This window comes from Phocoena phocoena, chromosome X (genome assembly GCF_963924675.1).
Source record: "Phocoena phocoena chromosome X, mPhoPho1.1, whole genome shotgun sequence".
Classification (NCBI taxonomy): Eukaryota; Metazoa; Chordata; class Mammalia; order Artiodactyla; family Phocoenidae; genus Phocoena; species Phocoena phocoena.
Genome location: NC_089240.1, coordinates 115,141,694 through 115,163,227, shown reverse-complemented (window position 1 = coordinate 115,163,227; position 21,534 = coordinate 115,141,694). Strand labels below are relative to the sequence as shown.

The 21,534-nt window shown below is 38.8% G+C and overlaps 1 pseudogene; it reads right to left on the bottom strand.

Moving 5' to 3' along the window:
* The window catches only part of LOC136142270 (transmembrane 9 superfamily member 2-like), an 87,055-nt pseudogene that overhangs the window by 33,601 nt on the left and 31,920 nt on the right, over nt 1-21,534 (bottom strand).

Sequence of the window (21,534 nt, the reverse complement as noted above, 5' to 3'; positions counted from 1 at the left end):
AAGCTGACTAAGAAAAAACATATTAAAGAATTTGGAGATAAAACCTTAAGCAAGTCAGCACCTTATCAGTGAGGTATTATGGGAAGAGCACTGGACGGGATGTAAGGGGTGCGTTCGGTTATATACAGCCTGGGCTTCATGACTGACTTCTTGTGTGACCTTGAACACACTGGTTCCACATCTCTATAATTAGGGGACTGGATGAGCTCCCATTATGGCCACTGTGCAGCAGCACCCCGACTCCCACTCTGACCATGACTGTGCCTGGGGACTGTAGTCACTAATGACACTGCAGTAACTAGGTGAGACATGAAGAAATAATCACTGAAGGCAAGGACGAAGAGAATAACACAATGTAGTGTATAAATTGCCACTCTAACATGATATATAAGGCAAGATGCATAACTGAGATGAGCATTTATGAAACCTGCTTCAAAAACAAAGATCAAAATGGAATTCCGCAGCACTATCGCCATCTCTTTGTACTAGGGTTTAAGATGTACAGAAAGATGAAAAGAATGCAGATACACCAGAAAAAGAAAGCTGCAGCCACAGAAAAAACAGTGGTCATTCAACTCCTTTCTACTCTTCATTATCGTGTAAAATGATTTTTTCCAAGATAAAGTATAAGAAAGGGGCTTCCCTGGTGGCACAGTGGTTAAGAATCTGCCTGCCAATGCAGGGGACACGGATTCGAGCCCTGGTCCAGGAAGATCCCACATGCTGTGGAGCAACTAAGTCCGTGCGCCACAAGTATGGAGCTGCGCTCTAGAGCTCACGAGCCACAACTGCTGAAGCCCACGTGCCACAACTACTGAAGCCCACATGCATAGAGCCCACGTTCTGCAACAAGAGAAGCCACCGCAATGAGAAGCCCATGCACCGCAACAAAGAGTAGCTCCCACTCACCACAACTAGAGAAAGCCTGTGTGCAGCAACGAAGACCCAACTCAGCCAAAAATAAATAAATAAATAGTTATTTTTTTAAAAAGTATAAGAAAGGGTATAATTGCATAGAGAAAAGAGAATGTGAGATACTAACCCAGGACACAGTAGTGTCGTCAGCAAAAAATTTGTCTTCCACTTAATACCTCTAAATGCTGAGGAAGTAAAGGACAGAAGACTTACTGGAGCAACTGGATTTAGTCCACTTTACAAATACTTTATAGTAACTAACACACAACTACATTTTGCTAGGTCAGCTAAAATTCCCCATGCAATTTCTGAATTTTTAATTTTACAGCTTTTTAATTTCTACATTTAACACACCAACTTACTGGAATAATAACAGTTGCAATGCTTACTCATATACATCTTAGCAGATACGTATCCAGCAGAGGTTCCCAGAAGGACCCATAACAGAATAGCACTGGTCATTAAAGCACCTCGATTGGCAGGGGAAAGGAAACCAAGACAAGCCAGAACTAAAGGCACAAAAGAGAAATATCAAACCAGTGACAATAATGGCCTCAAAAGCACATAGGACTTTATAATAAAGACAACCTTATGAAGATATTTTTATGAAACAGCATACAAGGAAATTCTCTGAAGTTATTCTCTTAGCTAATTTTTTTGACAATTTTTTCTTAATGAAAAAGTCTGATTTTCCATACAAGGCAAATGATATGTTTTCAATTTAGCCTTTAATCTCACTGTTTAAATCAAAATTAAACAAAAGATCTTCCCCTTCCCTACTCCAGTAGTCACTGCATAAACAGCAAATCATTTTTCCCACAAAAATTTCCTTCTGTTTCCTTTTATTCAAGGTAAGGGGGAAAAAAATCAAAGTGAGACTTGGTCTCAGGAAAATATAACCTTAAGAGCTAAATTTTGAAATTATCACTGACATCTGAAACAGCTAATAAGACATTTATTTACAGCAGCTTTGTTTGTGAAAATCAGCACTCTGGTTATCACAAACTGACAAACTCCATTTTTAGTTGCTAAATGAAGGCAGCCAGAGTTCCTCAGCCACTGTAAGCCTACTAACGATGCCATTGCGCTTATACATTTAAAGACCAGCACTCAGGCTTGCCATAGCATTTCAAAATGCTAGTCTTTGAATTATAACTCCCTGAGTTCATTTAAAATATGATTCTACCCACATGCTGATTTTCAAGAACGCATCTACCTTGCAAAGCAAGGAACAAGTGTATTAGACATTACAATAAATTACTCAAAACTGAAGAAGCTATGAAAGTTCCTTGATATAGGAACATATTCAGACTCATATCCTTAATTTGAGAAGGAAGAAATATAAGTACTATAAAACACACATTTCCTTAAACTTTAGGGTAGAATTTTCAAAGTTCTTTTGTACACATGAATCAAAGTTTAACATATGTTAGCAGCTCACTAAGAATGTTGAAGAAGACACATATTGATCTGAGATTACTCACATAAAGTAATAAATGTCATAATCAAAACTTGTGCTCTTGACCCAGGAAAACTGACAGCAACATTCTACTCCTTGGAGGTCTGAATACATCCCCATGAACCAGCTTCCAACCAAATTCCTTCTGGGCATCTTCCTGCATATGAGAAAGTCTTTAATAAACACGGGAGTTACTAGGACAGAAAGTTACAAGAGCTCTGAAAGTTAGAGAAAAATGAATTTTCCTCTAGAGACAGACTAGCTGGAAACCAATGGCTCATTTTGGTTACAGTAGGTCTCTGGCAGGTATGTGACCCTGTCATACAAATGAGCTATTCCCTTACCTTAAGTTTTGCATTGGAGGGAGTGTGTTAATTATATAAAGGACACAACTGGCTTGATTTTCATGAAGAAAGCAACACGATTTAACATACATAAAAGATTCAACCAAGGGACTTCCTGGTGGCGCAGTGGTTAAGAATCCGCCTGTCAATGCAGGGGACAAGGGTTCAATCCCTGGTCCGGGAAGATCCCACATGCTGCGGAGCAACTAAGCCCGTGTGCCACAACTACTGAAGCCTGCGTGCCTAGAGCCCGTGCTTCACAAGAGAAGCCACCACAGTGAGAAGCCCGCACACTGCAACAAAGAGTAGCCCCCGCTCACCACAACTAGAGGAAGACCGCGCACAGCAACAAAGACCAACGCAGCCAAAAATAAATAAATAAATTTTAAAAAAAAGATTCAACCAATTCTATAGAAATTAAACGTTCGTCAATACACAAATGATTACAAGAGTCAAAACAGTATAAATTGATAAAACTAAATTTACCCTAAATTGTAGTATTTTGCAGTGTTTCGTATACTTATCTCATGCTGCAAATTAATGAAAATCTTAAATAATGATATTTTGAAAGGTCAGAAACATGAAAAGGAATATAACCAAAGAGTTGATAGCAAATAACTCTCTAATAAACTTACCTGTACTTTTTAAGAATCAACACAACACTCTGTACTTCGATTCAGCATAATATGCAAAACTACTAGACATCAAAATGCATTGTATTCAAGGTGTTATACTCTAAGTAGAAATATAACATTGAGAACTGGGCAAAGCAGGCACTCAAATATTTGCTGAATCAAATATGTGCATTTTTACTTACGGGAAAACTCATCTAATTATATCTGATAACATCTTTATGGAGAGTCCTTAATATGATCATAGCCACCATTCCAGATAAGAAGACAGCAATAACAACGGAATTCATAATACTAGAAAACATAAAGAAGGAAAAAGAGAAGTTAAATCTCAAGTTTCTTATTTGAATACTAAAAAGAAAATGTGTGCACACGTAAAAGAAAGACATTCAAATTATCATTATGTCGATCAGTTTTCTAAGGTTAAATGTGGATCAAAGGCTGAATACATCAATATATTAAATGAACTTAAAGCTCTATCACAAGGGGCTTCCCTGGTAGCGCAGTGGTTAAGAATCCGCCTGCCAATGCAGGAGACACGGGTTTGAGTCCTGGTCCGGGAAGATTCCCACATGCCACGGAGCAACTAAGCCCATGCACCACAACTACTGAGCCTGTGCTCTAGAGCCCGTGAGTCACAACTACTGACGCCCGTGTGCCTAGAGCCCGTGCTCCGCAACAAGAGAAGCCACCGCAATGAGAAGCCTGCACACCACAACAAAGAGTAGCCCCTGCTCGCCGCAACTAGAGAAAGCCCGCGAACAGCAACAAAGACCCAACGCAGCCAAAAACAAATAAATACTTTTTTTTTAAAACAAAACTCTATCAGGGCTTCCATGGTGGCGCAGTGGTTGAGAGTCCGCCTGCCGATGCAGGGGACGCAGGTTCGTGCCCTGGTCCGGGAAGATCCCACATGCCACAGAGCGGCTGGGCCCGTGAGCCATGGCCGCTGAGCCTGCGCGTCCGGAGCCTGTGCTCCGCAGCGGGAGAGGCCACAACAGTGAGAGACCTGCGTACCACAAAAAAACAAAACAAAACAAAAAAAACAGCTCTATCACAAATGTGCATTACAAATAAATCAGTAGAAGCAACACTATTCTTAAGGTTATTTTAGAACTTTGTAAGAGTACATTCCCAAAAAGAAACAAGGGGAAATGAATAAGATCAGGAACACAGACATAGTTCCAGAACATGAAACTGAGAATGGAAGTTCAGGAATCAATGTTGAATTGATGACTGACTGACTGACTTCTTAGCTGATGGACTAAGGCTTTTAACTCTATCAAGTCTTTATCAAGCTTCGGGGTAAAGACCCCATGGACCACTTACCTACCATCTCTTACATACTGTTTCCAAAACTGAATCTTAAAATCTATGCCCAAATCAAAATCAAGACCTTCTGCCATCCCACTGCCCAGACAAATCCAGACACATCAAAAAAGTTTCACCAGAATCTTTGAAAAGGCCAGCACTGTTTTAGAAAAATGCCTTTAAGATAATGTCTAAAATATCTGTTAAATGTCATAAGTAAATTAGCTTGAGACAGAAACTAAAGTACATTTATTGTTACATTATAAATATTAATACTACTAGAGATTAGCCCCACAATCTATCTGGATGCCCTTCGCTTTCACAACCCCTTTAAAGAAAGCACTTAAATAAATTTTATCCAGGGACTTCCCTGGTGGTCCAGCGGTAAAGAATCCACCTTACAATGCAGGGAATGTGGGTTCCATCCCTGGTCAGGGAACTAAGATCCCACATGTCGTGGAGCAACTAAGCCCACGTACCACAACTACTGAGCTCGTGCACCTCAACTAGAGAGCCTGTGTGCCGCAAACTACAGAGCCTACGCACTCTGGAGCCCATGCACCACAACTAAAGAAGAGAAAACCTGCACGCCACAACTAGACAGAAGACCACAACAAAAGATCCCGCATGCCTCAATGAAGATCCCATGTGCCACAACCAAGACACAATGCAGCCAATAATAAATAAAATAAATGATAAGTAAATCTTTAAAGAAATAATAAGTAAATAAAGTTTATCTGAAGAGAGTTCTGGGTGGTGTGACAAAATGGGACCTGGACTATTGCCCAAACAGAAGATTTTCTAGAAAAGCTACAATATGATAATAATAATGAGGAGGAGAAGGAGGTAGAGGAGAAGGAAGAATAAGGATAGAAACAGGAGGAGAAGGGGGTGCTATTCTCACTTTAAAGGCGATAGCACTGTAAATCAACTATACTTCAATAAAATAAAATTTTTTAAAAATAAAGGCAATGGCATATAAGGAAAATCATCACCTCAGAAGACCATACTCATAGAATCACACCTTTCCTTACTTTCATCTTTACCTTTATAGTCTTCTTCCATCCAAAACTGGTTTATTATAGGATATGAGGATAACGGGAAAAAAATACTACATACACAGGTTCACCTATTTCTCGTCGGCTTCTCTGATCAGTCTCGTAAGTCACTAACTGAAGATCCTACTCTCGTTGTCAGCGCTTTATGACAGCCCCAATCATCACGTTCTCAGTTGGTCCATCCTTCGATTTCATGTTGAAACTACTCCTTCCACAGTCATGAAGGACTCCTAACTCTGTGGTCTGTCCTGTTGAAGATTCCTGAGGAATCAAGTCCCTTCACTCTGAATCCACTAGAATATAAGCTTCCTGCGAGCAGAAGCCTGTTGGCCTTATGCACCGCCATGTCTGAGAGCCTCTCCTAGTGCTTGGCACCCTAATAGGGATGAAAAAGAACATGTGGAGAATGAATCCACCTTCACTCACAGACATTATCTCAACACAGTCCTCTCATCTATATGACCTGCCTTGACCACTTGCAATGTTTTGGTTTCTCAATCTTTTCATCTTTCTCTGCTCTCTTCCCAGTCTTTCATGACATCCTGACTTTCCTCCACCCCAGCTGGTTACTGCTTTCTCTTACACCCTAGTTTGCTCAGACTTTGACCCCACAAATGAAAGCGTCTCTCCTGTTTTCATTCCATCTTTTGCACAGTGTCCACAGCCACAGCCCTATCCTGCCTACTTCCCAGCATGGACTACTCTTTACATGCAGACATCTTACCTCTAGGACATCTCAGCCTTCTCCTTCCCCTCAGCATAAACATTAGTATATTTAAAACAGATTTTCCTTTTTTCTTTCTCTTTGCATATGTGGAGAGGTGGGGGAGAGGAAGGAGAAGGGAACTTAGCCACAGAGAAGAAAAAATGTCACTCAAGATTATCTTGGATGGGGGTGGGGGGAGGGGGAACTGGATGAAGGTGGTCAAAAGGTACAAACTTGCAGTTATAAGATGAAGTACTAGGGATATAATGTACAACATGGTTAATATAATTAACACTGCTGTACGTTATGTATGAAAGTTGTTAAACAGTAAATCCTCGGAGTTTTCATCATGAGGAAAAAATCTTTTTCTATTTCTTTAAACTTACTGTGGTCATCAGTGTAAGTCAAATCATACAGAACTTTAAACTCATACAGTACCGTATGTCAATTATATCTCAATAAAACCAAAAGGAAAGAAAGACCATCTCTGGTGACAAAATAATTTTTAAAATACATATATGTATGTATGTGTGTGTGTGTTTGTATACATTTCCTACCAGGAAGCTACTTATTCTTTATTTCATAAAGTGCTTACCTAAACCACTGAATGCTGCTGGTATGAGACATGGACTCCAAAATATAATCCCATCTAGAACCCCACTTGATATGTTTGTTTTCCTAAAAACAAAAATACAAAATCACATGACCAAACTTTAACTGACTTTTTACTGGTTATAATCCTAAAACAGACAGAAAGTTATTCTGCCTGTACTTTCTCTATTTCTTTACTGCTAAATTCATGGAATCATGCAATCTAGCCTGATATTTTTTATCATTTTTTTATTTACTGATATTCTATCTCATTTCAGAAAGGGACTAGGAAAAAAATAATTTTAGCTTACTGCTGTTCACCAGATATAGCACCTTTTCGCTACTATTTTTCTGTAACCCTAAATCCACCCCATACTTCATTTCCTTTTGTCCAGACCACATTTTCATCTTAACTGCAACTTCATACCATGCTTACAAAGGTATATGTAATGTCACTGTAGTTTTGTTTGTAAATTTAAAAACGTAGAAACAACCAAAAATTCCCATCAGAATGGGAATAAATAAACTGTGGTAATCCATGCTAAGGAATACTACGTAACCATTAAAAGGTATGATGTGCATCTATAGGTGACAATATGTCTATGAAATAGCACTAAGCGAAAAAAGAAAGGTGAAAAGTATATGGTAAGACAAGTTATGTACAGCAAGATTCCATTCCCCCCACAAAATTATATTCATATTTTGTAGATGCAGACATTTTTCTGGAAGAAAAAATAATGGTTATACTTTTGGAGTGAGAGACTAGAAATTGGGGGGAGGGTACTAAAGGAAGGGCGAATTTTACTTATACATTTTCTATATGGTTTGCAGTCTTCACCACATACAAGTATTATCAATATTATTATTTAAATTGAACTCAACATTTGAACTAAAAGACAACTTGCGTCACTGCAACACACAAAATCCACCTCCTGCAAATAGGTTTATTATTAGGGTATTTTGTTTAATTAGAAAACAGTATTCAATTTCAGTCATTATTTCTTATGGAATATTTTAATGTTTTACATTTTTGTATGTTAAGCATTTTGAAATATTTTAGCAATGAATTTATAAAAGTTGTTTTAATACTGTAGTGCTCAGTACAGAACAAAACACAAGAAAATATAATCACCAGCTGTTTCTGCTGGTATGCAGTCAAACTCAACCTTTCAATAGCTTTCTTATAAAATATCCCCAATAAATGATCTTAAATGATAATCCCCAGTAAACATTTAAGCCATTAATGCAGTATTATCACCCCTTAAATTAATGGCATGCTCTTAGCAAAAGGAAAACACTGGTACAAGTTTACCAAGTTATGTTTGAAATGACTTATTATTTAAAATTAGGTATCTTTAAGTGTTTTTTCTGAAGTTTGGGGGTGGGTATGAAGCAAGCCAATATACACTGCTTTAAAAAAACTGAAATGATGGGTTTTAATTGAACAATGGATTTTAGTTGACACCTGATGACCTGGTGATCATGGTTAACATTATCCATGAAAGGTCAGGTTGACATTATGTGTCTCCTGATGTGAGCTATCACTTTTGTGGTCTTCCTGTCTAGAATCCATGGCCTGAGCCTGGTCATGAAGAACCATCAGACAGACGCAGGTTGATGGTCATCCTACAGACTGTAAGGTCTGTACTCTCCAAAAATTTTAAGAGGGACTTCCCTGGTGGCGCAGTGGTTAAGAATCTGCCTGCCAGACCTACTGGAGAACGGACTTGAGGATATGGGGAGGGGGAAGGGTGAGTTTTGACAGGGCGAGAGAGAGTCATGGACATATACACACTAACAAACGTAGTAAGGTAGATAGCTAGGGGGAAGCAGCCGCAAGGCACAGGGATATTAGCTCGGTGCTTTGTGACAGCCTGGAGGGGTGGGATGGGGAGAGTGGGAGGGAGGGAGACGCAAGAGGGAAGACATATGGGAACATATGTATATGTATAACTGATTCACTTTGTTATAAAGCAGAAACTAACACACCATTGTAAAGCAATTATACCCCAATAAAGATGTTTAAAAAAAAAAAAAAGAATCTGCCTGCCAATGCAGGGGACACGAGTTCGAGCCCTGGTCCGGGAAGATCCCACATGCCGTGGAGCAACTAGGCCCGTGCACCACACTACTGAGCCTACGCTCTAGAGCCCGTGAGCCACAACTACTGAGTCCACGTGCCACAACTACTGAAGCCTGTGCTCTAGAGCACTTGAGCCACAACTACTGAGCCTTCGTGCCACAACTACTGAAGCCTGTGCGCCTAGAGCCCGTGCTCCGCAACAAGAGAAGCCACCACAATGAGAAGCCCGCACACCGCAACGATGAGTATCCTCCTTTCGCCACAACTAGAGAAAGCCCACACACAGCAATGAAGATCCAACACAGCCTAAAATAAATAAATAAAAAATAATTTTTTAAAAAAAATTTCAAGAATATGAAACACAAGGAAAGACTAAAGAACTGGCCCAGTTTGGAGGAGATCAAAAACTAAACATAACATGTAATCCTGGATAGGATAGTGAACCAGAAAGGAGAAAAGTGACATTGTTGGCCAGCTGGTGAAATCTGAATGGATGAATGTGAATCAGATGGTAATGCAATGCCAATATTGATTCCCAGTTTGCACGGTTGTATGCTAGTTATATAGGAGGGTGACCTTGTTTTAGGGAAAGATACTCTGGAGGGTATAGGGGTAATGAGACAACATCTAGCTCTCAAAAGATTCACAGAAAGACTAATGATAATGGACACACACAAAGAAGAGTGAACAATGGAGCAAATGAAGTAAAATGTTAACAGTTGGGATGTCTGGTTAACAGAACTACGGGAGTTCTTTGTGTTATTCTAGCAATTTTTCTGTAGTATGAAATTGTTTTGAAATAAACTATTTTTTTAAACCTATAAGAAACTCTGAATTTATAGAACTGACAAATCCAGGGATAAATACTCATTGTATGAAAGGATTCATCTTAGCCATTTTATTAAAATATTGTTCCTATACTAAAATGTGACTTAATTTTTCAAAATTTGAATTGCATGCATCTCTTCACCAGACTGTCCATCACCTTAAGCAAGTAAACTCATATTAAGCCTTTTTTTTTTGTTTTGTTTTGTTTTTTGTTTTGTTGTGGTATACGGGCCTCTCGCTGTTGCAGCCTCTCCCGCTGTGGAGCATAGGCTCTGGACGCGCAGGCTCGGCGGCCTTGGCTCACGGGCCCAACCGCTCAGCGGCATGTGCGATCTTCCCGGACCAGGGCACGAACCCGTGTCCCCTGCATCAGCAGGCAGACTCTCAACCACTGCGCCACCAGGGAAGCCCTATATTAAGCCTTTTAAAAAGGAGTGAAGGGGCTTCCCTGGTGGCACAGTAGTTAACAATCCACCTGCCAATTCAGGGGACACGGTTCGAGCCCTGGTCCGGGAAGATCCCACATGCTGCGAAGCAACTAAGCCCGTGCACCACAACTACTGAGCCTGCATTCTAGAGCCCAGAAGCCACAACTACTGAGCCCATGCGCCACAACTAATGAAGCTTGCGCGCCTAGAGCCTGTGCTCCACAACGAGAGAAGCCACCGCAATGAGAAGCCTGCACACCACAACGAAGAGTAGCCCCCACTCACCGCCAACCAGAGAAAGCCCACACGGAGCAACGAAGACCCAACACAGACAAAATAATAAATAAATAAATAAAATAAAATTTTAAAATATATATGTTTAATAAAATTTTTAAATTAAAAAAAAAAGAATCCACCTGTCAATGCAGGGGACACGGGTTCGAGCCCTGGTCCGGGAAGATCCCACAGGTCGTGGAGCAGCTGAGCCCATGTACCACAACTACTGAGCCCACGTGCCACAACTACTGAAGCCCACGCACCTAGAGCCCATGCTCCGCAACAAGAGAAGCCACCGCAATGAGAAGCCCGAGCACCACAATAAAGAGTAGCCCCCGCTCGCCGCAACTAGAGAAAGCCCGCACACAGCAACGAAGACCCAACGCAGCCAAAAAATAAAATAAATAAAAAGGAGTGAAATAAGTGAGGGAAATTAAGAGGCACAAACTTCCAGTTCAAAATAAATGAATCACGAGTATGAAATGTACAGGGTGAGTAACATAGTCAATGATTATGTAATACCTTTGTATGGTGACAGATGGTAACTAGACTTATCATGGTGATCATTTTAAAATGGATAGAAATATTGGATCACTATGTTGTGTAACAGGAACTAACATAGTGTTGTAGATCAACTATACTTCATAAACAAACAAATAAACCCATAGAAAAAGAGATCAGATTTGTGGTTACCAGAGGCGGAGAACAGGGAGAGGGAGAATTACGTGAAGGCAGTCAAAAGGTACAAACTTGCAGGTATAAGATAAATAAGTACTAGGGATGTAATGTACAACATGATCAATAGAATTGACACTGCTGTATGTTATATATGAAAGCTGTTAAAGAGAGTAAATCCCAAGAGTTCTCATCACAAGGAAAAAGCATTGTTTTTTTATTTCTTTAATTTTGCGTCTATATGAGATGATGGATGTTCACTAAACTTACTGTGGTCATCATTTCATGACATAAGTCAAATCATTACGCTGTACACCTCAAACTCATACAGTGCTGTGTATCTATTATATCTCAATAAAACTGGAAGAAAAAATAAAATGTAAAAAAAATGAGAGAAACTTTCAAATATGCACTATGAAGTTTTGCTTTTAAATACAAAGAGAGCCTAGAAAATCTGCAGTTGTTAAATCAAGTAGTTTTTGCACCAAACATTGCCACCTGCTGGAAATAACAGTCCACAACACATACTACTCCTCCATAAGAAAATAAATCGTTTTAAAATCCTAAGGTACATTTGAGACAAAATGACAAATGCAAAAAGATAACTAAATGGTGGAACACATTTTTTTAATCCATTTAATATTAATGAATTATTCTACATCCCAGAGTTTCCAAATCTTTTATAAGACATAGCAATTGTCATAAATGCGTACAAGGTAAGCAGGTCTTTAATGCTATTTAATAATGAAGTCACAAGAAGCAAATGTAGAAATATAGATGAGAATTCTTGATTCAGGACACAGCACATGATGGGTTTCACTCGGTAAAAATACAGGCAGGGAATCAAAGAATCAAGCTGGCGGGTAACTACAGCTTCTTTTAGTCTAGCTGTTTTCAACAGGGGAAGCAGCACCCTCTAGGGGGCATAATGAAAAGGTGTGGGGATGCTACTGGTATTTAGCAGCATAGTATTGAATAGAAGGCCAGACGTCCTGCTTGGCACCAGGAGACCCACACAAAGAATTGAGAAGAACTTCTAAAAGCCCCATCCAACATTCATGTGAGTGAAAAACTGCTTATGATTATCTGCGCCTAGATTCTAACTTCATTTTACAGATAAAGTATTTTTACATAGTTTTAATATACATTGATTTTTCCCCCAGCAATGCAACTACCATGTAAATTGAGGGAAAATGGTACTATGTTTGGCTTGAAACTTCACCAAAATTGATCAACATTTGAGAAAATCATGGCATCCTTTAGAAAGATGTGATATTTGAGCCATCAATGTACAATATTCTCATAGCCATATGCGTTCGTAGATGTCATGTTTACAATGATTACACACATAGGTGCATGCATCTGACAATGACTGCAATATATACTGAAACATACATTATTTTGTTAAAAACTAATTTATCTTTATTTCTCCTTTATATTATAGTTAGGGTACTATATGGATGCCTATTGAAACTATGTGTAAGTCAGGTTTAATTATCTAGTATCTATTAATATAATTTTACAATAGTAAAGGGAGAATGATAAAACATTTGTTATTAAAAGAGGACATCGGTCTGATAGGGTTGAGAACTACTGATCCAGCTCCATTCCCTCACTTCACTATGCAGAAACTGAAGTCCAGAAAGGAAAATGAACTTGCTCAAGGTCACAGTATGAGTTTGAAGCAAACCAGCACCAAAATTCTCTGATTCGCAATTCAGTTATTGGTCTATGGTGCCTGAAAATCAGGAATGCATTTTGAAAAAAAAAAAAAAAACAAACACAACTATATATGTGGCTAGGGTCCCAAGCTAGCCCACGACTAAAGCTTATATAACTCACATACGTAGATACATGGCTAAAATTAATGTGATTAGAGTGAAACCAAAAAATCTTTGGTTGGTGGTATAAAAACGGTAAGTTTCTAAAGTAAAATATGGTGAATAGAAATACTTTAGCCATTCAAAATCTGGCCCAAACCTATCTTTCTAACCTTTCTACCAATACGATATAAACAACTAAAGTCTGGGGTACTAGACTGAATCTTTTTGGCCTTTATATACCCCAGGGCTTAACACCTGGCACGTGGAGTGCATTTACTGCCTGTTGCTGAATGAACAAACAAATGAAAAAAGTTTTGTTTCAATCAGACAAGTCTATTCACTGTTCCCCACATACACCATGTACATTCTTACCTGAAAAGCCCTTCCTAAAGCTCCTCTCCAGATTCCTAAATGCCAGGTCTTTTAACTCAGTTTATAGGCCTTCCCAGAATGCCTTGCACACTTCTACCCCTTCTATCCAAATTATCCTCAGCATCCTTCAAGGACTAGCTAAAGGCCTCTCTCTTATAAAGTCTTCTTGGTCAATTCACCCACCATAACTCCTTCCCATTCTAAACTCACACGATGTATTAAAGAGACTGTGTCAGAAGCCTGGATTCTGTAGTCAAGCTAATCTAGACTTATAATCCTTTACATTTGTGACCTTGGGCAAGTAACTTTATCTCTATGAGTCTCAGTTCTATAGTCTATAAAATGGAGATTTAAAATAGTACCTGCCTTCAGAGGACTATTGTGAATAATAGCTAAACTAGGTACTTTATAAAAATTCCCATGCTAGGCACATAATAGGCCCTCAATAAATATTTGTTATATAAATGGATGAATAAAAGGTCTTCACTCAAATGTTAATCTTTATGGTCCCATCCTTCAATAACTTCTGAACAAAACTGTTATATAAACACCAAACTTTGTACCCACTTGGGAACACGTATTATTTTCTGAAAACATAAAGTACATAAGATGTTCAATTAAAAAGCAAAAAGACAAAACTTTTATAACTAAAAATTGCTATATTTGCCTCTGAACCTTTCTGTGGCCAGTAGCTGCCTGACCAGGGGCTCAGGCCAACAACTCGGCCGATGACCACAAGCTCTGCATCCTAACAGCAGTTTGCAGGTGGCTGCACTAAGGTGGGAGAGGCGGCGCAGGAGGATGGAGATCGCAGCCCAGGTGGCTCAGGCGCCATTGCTGCTGTATGGCACTGACATCTGTAAGTCGTTTGACGTGTTCAGCTTCTCCAGCCAGGCCCCCCAGCCCCGCCCCATCCCTGTGTCAGGATCACACCTACCCCTCCCCTAGCCCGAGACTGTCTTTGTGGAAGGCTTCTGCAGTCTGCAGGAGGGTGAGAGACTGTAGTTCACCCAGCCAGGTGCCTGGGATCAATCCATGTCACAGGACCTGGTGGGATTTTCTGTATTGAGAGTGAGAAGCAACAAAAGGTGAAAAACAAGTAGAAGCACAGACCAAAGGGGACAGTCCCTGAAAATGTGGAGGTCTAGATCTTTGCCAAGATGGCAGCAGCTAGTCACACATGGCTATTCAGCACTTGAAACGTGGTCGGTCCTAAGTGAGATCAGCTCTAAGCGTAAAACACACACCAGATTTCAAAGACTTAGTTCAAGAAAGAAGAATGTAAGATATTTCTTTATCAAAAAAATGCTATACAGACACTATATACGGGCTTCCCTAGTGGCACAGTGGTTAAGAATCCGCTTGCCAGTGCAGGGGATACGGGTTCGAGCTCTGCTCGGGGAAGATCCCACATGCAGTGGAGCAACTAAGCCCGTGTGCCACAACTACTGAGCCTGCGCTCTAGAGCCCGTGAGCCACAACGACTGAGCCCACGTGCCACAACTACTGAAGCCCGTGCACCTAGAGCCTGTGCTCTGCAACAAGAGAAGCCACCGCAGTGAGAAGCCCGCACACTGCAAAGAAGAGTAGCCCCTGCTTGCCGCAACTAGAGGAAAAAGCCCGCATCCAGCTGTCTGATTTCGAATTATCACTCTTAATTACATACACAAAAATTTTCATGGTAGTTCTCAGCACGTGGTGGTATTCTAAATGACTTTTATTCACATTTTGTGATTTTTCTATATTTTCTACAATGAACATGAATAACTACTATAAGTTTTTTTTTTACTTAAAACAACAGAAGTTTATTCTCTCACAGTTCTAGAAGCTAGACGTCCAAAATCCAGGAGTTGGCAAGGGATGGTTCCTTCTGAAGGTTCTTTTTTTTTTTCTTCTTTTTAATAGATAACTGACAAGGACCTACTGTATAGCACAGGGAACTATACTCACCATCAAGCAGTAAGGGAAAAGAATCTATAAGGGAAAAGAATCTAAAAAAGAATATATATATATATGTATAACTGAATCACTGTGCTGTACACCTGAAACTTATACGATATTGTAAATCAACTATACTTCAATAAAATTGTTTCTAATTTAAAAAAATTAAAAATAAAAATTTCTAGTTCAATAGGATTTTGTAAGCTACTATGAGACACAACAACCATGTACACCTAGGGTACACAATGTGGAATCTGCAGCGGGATATAAATGGTACTCCAGAATGGTACTCTATAGTCAAAGACGATTATAAAATGCTGAGTTAGACTCAGTCAAAGGTTTCTTTATTAGGAGACTTTTAAACATTAATGTGCTTTGTGAAGCTAAGAAAGGAGACGGTAGAAAGTAGCATTTTCCAAACTTATTTGACTAGTATTCTTGGGAATGCACTTTGAGAAATGTTGACGTGTACGATTATCACTGGGTAAAAAAAAATTCAACCCAAACCCAAGACAGAAAATAAAGAAACAGCACCATCAGAGAGATCCATCACCACTCTTCCTGGAGCCCTCCCCACAACTATAACAGCAACTTTCTGGTGTTCAGGTAAAGAATATTGTGGTTAAAAGAAATTAAAGAGAAAAAAAAAGAATATTGTGGCTTGGTGCGTTCTCACTGTGTAAGTGCACTCTGCATACATAAGCTACTCTTGTATAAAACATTAGTAAATCAGGTGCTCCTGTATCTGAGAGAACGGATAGGAAACATTGTGTGTCTACTACGGGCTAGCTAAATATTTTATATGTTAGCTCACTTATCTCTGACAGCAGTCACGTGAGGCAACTATTTTAGCCCCATTTTACAGATCAGGAAATATAGACTCAGTGTAACCTACCGAAGTTCACACAGCTAGGAAATGTCAAAACCAGGATTCAAACCTTGGGTGTGTCTGCTTCTTTCCACTGTACCACGTCTGGAAGCCAAGAGCCTTCTAAGCACCCTAAATGAGTTTCAATGGGAAAGGAAAAACTCCTCTTCTGGAATACCTCCCAGGATTAAGGAAACTTAAAGAACAAGGAGTTGAGACCTAACCTCAAATAAGGCAATTCCCCAAAACCCCCATTTGGTATAGCTGCATCTGAACTTGCACTTCAGCTCTTTTGACTGCCACAGTTACTTCCTGACAGGCAGGCAGACCACTAACACCATACCATGCAGGCTCCTGGCATGAATCTAAACTTCAATTTAGATGTGCCTTCCCTTGGCTTTTACTGTAAACAGAAGCATTCCTACACTTAAATTTTTTTATTTTGCTATTTTTTTCTTCCAGTTTAATTGAGATATAATTGATATACATCACTGTATAAGTTTAAGGTGTACAGCATAATGATTTGACTTACATACATCATGAAATGACGACCACAATAGGTTTAGTGAACATCCATCATCTCATATACTGTAGATACAAAATTAAAGAAAAAAATATATATGTTTTCCTTGTGATCAGAACTCTTAGGATCTACTCCCAACAGCTTTCATATATAACGTACAGTGTTAATTATATTTACCATGGTGTACATTACATCCCTAGTACCTTTTGACCACCGTCATGTGATTCCCCCCTCCCCCCATCCCCTGCCTCTGGTCACCACAAATCTGATCTCTTTTTCTATGAGTTCGTTTGTTTGTTTGTTTTTGAAGTATAATTGACCTACAACTCTATGTTAGTTCTTGTTACACAACATAGTGATTCAATATTTCTATACATTTCAAAATGATCACCACCATAAGTCTAGTTACCATCCTATACTTAAAATTTTAATAGCCAACTGATAAGTGATAAAAATGTATAAGGGTTTCAGCTCTTCAATCAACTTCTGATAATAGCTTAGACTTGGAATACTATTCTCAATCACTGGGGAAAGGTTATTTTAATTTCTTCAGGGTGTATTTCATTCCTTTCCCCAGATTACACTTCTGTGTTTCATCCAGAGATTAGAAGACTGGACTATACTTATTGGACTAGTAAATTGCCTGTTTTCACCAATTGTACTGTGGGTAAACTGCAGGATGTAGGATCAAGTAAGCCTGACCTCTAGCTGGATGATTCAAAGTACACACACACACATTTCTAACATAAACGTTTCTCATTTTCTTTACAGTAACTCTGTAGGCAGAAAATATAATAGACCTTTAATATAGAAAGCCAGAATGGAATAGTGGAAAAACTATGAGTTTGGGGCCAAACAGACCTGAGTTTGAATATCACTTCCACCTCCTGCTAGCTACGATCCAGAGAAAATTACTTCAGCTCACTGGGCTTCAGGATCCTCATTTATAAAATGGAGATAACATTTTATAGGTGATACATAGGGACAAAAGCAAGGCATCCCCAAACTGGAATTGCTTTCAGAATGAGATTAGGAAGAATCGTGTTATAATGGCTGTCAGGCCATCTATAGAAATGACACAAACCAAGCACAATTTGTAAGTGTTCAAAGAGATTTGAGACCTAATCCCAAATAAGGTGATTAGGGCTTTGTCTCAGGAAATCAAATCTAAAGCCATAAGAAATAAGCCTTATATAAAATCAAGTATAATGAAAGCTGAATCAAAAATATGATGTATAACCTTTAAAAACTATAAAGAGAAATACATATATCTACACAGTCATAAGAAGTTTTCCCTATGAAAGGAAAGCTCCAAAGTTCATCTTCTGGAGAAGCACCTCTAACACTGTCCAAGGCTAAGAGTACCTGACCCATGAATATGAACCAGGTATCTGGTCCATGGGCAAGCATAGCACTAGTGCACCTGAATATCATCTTTTAATACTCTCTTACTTTTGCTCTGGGGTCCTATACTCACCAAGAAACTTTCTATTTATTCTATTCTATTTATATTTGCTTTCTCATATATCTTTATTATAAGCAGATGGGCTAACCAGCTGACATGAATGGTGTGGTCCACTAGACATTTATCTTCCTTCGCATAAATTACAAAATTGGTGTTCTGGTTTATATATTGGATCCTTAGGAGTGTGCCTAGTATGAATCTACCTCCCTTTGTTATACTCACAGAATTAAAATTCTGAAGCAAGATTTTTTTAACTGACAGAAACCTAGTATTGCTGAGTGTGTGAGGAAACTGCAGATCTTCAGGCCTAGCGACTTTTCTGCAAAAGAATTTGGTAAGGTATTATCAAAATGTGCCCACCCTGTTACCTAAATAACCCTACTTCTAGGAATTTTAGTCTAGGAGATAATCAGACAAATAAAAAAGTAAGGATGGGCTTCCCTGGTGGCACAGTGGTTGAGAGTCCGCCTGCCGATGCAGGCGACACGGGTTCGTGCCCCGGTCCGGGAGGATCCCACGTGCCGCGGAGCGGCTGGGCCCGTGAGCCATGGCGGCTGGGCCTGCGCGTCCGGCGCCTGTGCTCCGCAACGGGAGAGGCCGCGACAGTGAGAGGCCCGCGTACCGCAAAACAAAAACAAAAACAAAACAAAACAAAAAAAAGTAAGGATGCTCATTAAAGCATTGTTTATAATCATTAAAAATTAGACATTTGGGTTGTTTTTATCAGTATGGCACTAAATAAGTCAATTACAGCCTGTATGTTAAATATACTATGTAGTCAATAAAAAGAAGGCTGTGACTCTATTTATTGACCTGGAAAGATGTCCATGACATACACATTAAGTGAAAATAGCACATGTAATATCCCATTTGTACAAAGATGTACACATTTTAGCACCACATGCAGTGTTTTCCTTAAATATTCTACAGAAAATTATATCCCCATGAGTTCTTGCCATGGTCTATGAAATGCTGCATATTACAATCATCTTTTGAAAATTCACAATGCTTTTTAACATACTGGATACTCATAAAGCCATTGTTTTAACGTTGTTTAACCTAGCATTATCCAAAGTAACCTCATCATAGATCCCTTTTTCACATAACACCTTTTAAAATACCAAGCTAAAATAAATAAAATATGAAAGAACTAGTTTACAGAAAACTCTTTGGAAAACGCTTCGAAGAGCTGATACATTGTTCACCAGAATGTTAACAGTCAATCTGTCTGTCTACCTATCTATCTATTTACCAAAAATACATACCATCTTTATAAAAATAGCTATTTAAAAAAGGAAAAATTCCAGATGTACAAATAATAATGAATGTTATATGTTGAGGACCTACTCTGTGTCATGCTAAGGGCTTTATATATTCTGAAAATGAGGATGAAATGACATGAGAAGAACTCAGTCCTCAGAGATCACATGACTTGCCTACGTTCATGCAGTTTAGTAAGTGGCCAAGCCCCAATTTGAACTGTAGGTCAGTCCAAATGTCCAATATGTCATCCCTTTTCACTACAATAGATTGTGTCTCTTCCACAAGATATTCTTCCTTGAAGGTCTCACTGCACCCCTCTGGTTACCCATGTACCTCATTCAAACCTAAGTATGAAGTATGAGAAAGTAAAGTACTGGGCAAGGTACCTGAAATGTAGTAGATTGAGTACAGCAATTCCTGTAATTATTGTCTTTTGAAAAGTTTTAACATAAAGAACTTACCTACTTTCTTGGGCTCCTAAGCTGTGATACACAACTTTAAATTGATGCAAATTAAGGTTTTAATACTAATGAAATAGATGATATTTATATACTTGATTTGGGAAAAAAATAAGATGATGGCATGGAACACTTACTTCAAATTTCACAGAGTAAGTGTAGGTTACATTCAACTTATCTGTATTCTCCAGGAATTTCCATAGGGGGTCCATCACAAGTTAGGTGGTTTTCATCTGAATGTTTATAGCTAATAAAAGAGAGGGAAAAAAGGAAGAGAAAGGAATTTTTATACCAAACTGACATCGTAAATTTCTGATTCATGGCTCTTCAGGCACGTTAACAATAGAAGGCTGAAAAAAGAATAGGCCTTTCATTATATTCTGCATTTAAAACTCTTTACGATTTAAAATATTTTTGCTTCTAAATGTCCCTAACACACAAATAAGACTCAGTATACTGCCCAAAACACAATACTTAAGAACCTTCTCTTTGCCTGTGGATAGATTTTTTTTTAATCCTTCTATTAGCAAATGGCTTTATTTTTTGTCTTTTATTGCATCCCCCTTTCTATATACTAAGACAGAAAACTATCTTGTAACCTTAGCTATAGAGTTAGAAAATCAAATAGATGATGCAGAAATCATATTTATAAGCACCCAGAGATTTGAGGGCCTACTGTGTGTAAAATGCCATGCTTAATGATGAAAGGTACTGAGTATATAATCTATGTGAACCTTTTGTGTTTGAAAAAGAGAATGATTACTAAAACCAGAAGATGGAAAACAAAAACTAGAGAAGTTTGAAACTAGACAGGACTGGTGAAGCTAGCAAATTCCTGGTCAGAAATAGAGACTCTTCTGTCACTTGAAAAGTAAAAGAGGAATAAAGGGTGATAGAAAATCACAAGGAGAAACCATGATGCTTCCATTTTGAATTATTTACTCAACATACAGTTTACCCCTTGGCTTCTGTCTAAAGAATAATACGTAACCCTTATGGGATTGTTATCTGTACGTGTATATGCACAATAAGGCCACTCGCTCACGATTGCAACGGTTATTGGTGTGTGCCTCTTTTTATTCATTCCTGCAACCCTACTGTCTGGTACATAATGTGCCCTTATATTATACGTGTTTGTAGGATGAATGCATTCTACTTAAAGCCAAAATACAATTTAAAACAGCTATGAATTAGAGAAATAATAATTGTTAAGGCTACAGATCAAAACTTAACATTAAAGAGAAAAATTAAATTACTGCATGATAATGCATATCAAGGTTCACTGTTTAAGTATGGGTCCTGAACCCAGTACAGGAAAGCTCTGCATTTCATATGAGAGATTATGCAGCAAAAATTGTGCTAAGATCTCTAGTCAAGGTAGAAGCCCTATTTTTAACCACTGACCTTATATATTGGTTGTATAAGGCCTTACAAGCCATTTTCAGAACTTTGACTTTTACTCTAAGACGGGAAGTCACTGGAAGGCTCTGAGCAGAGGATTCACACGAGCTGAAA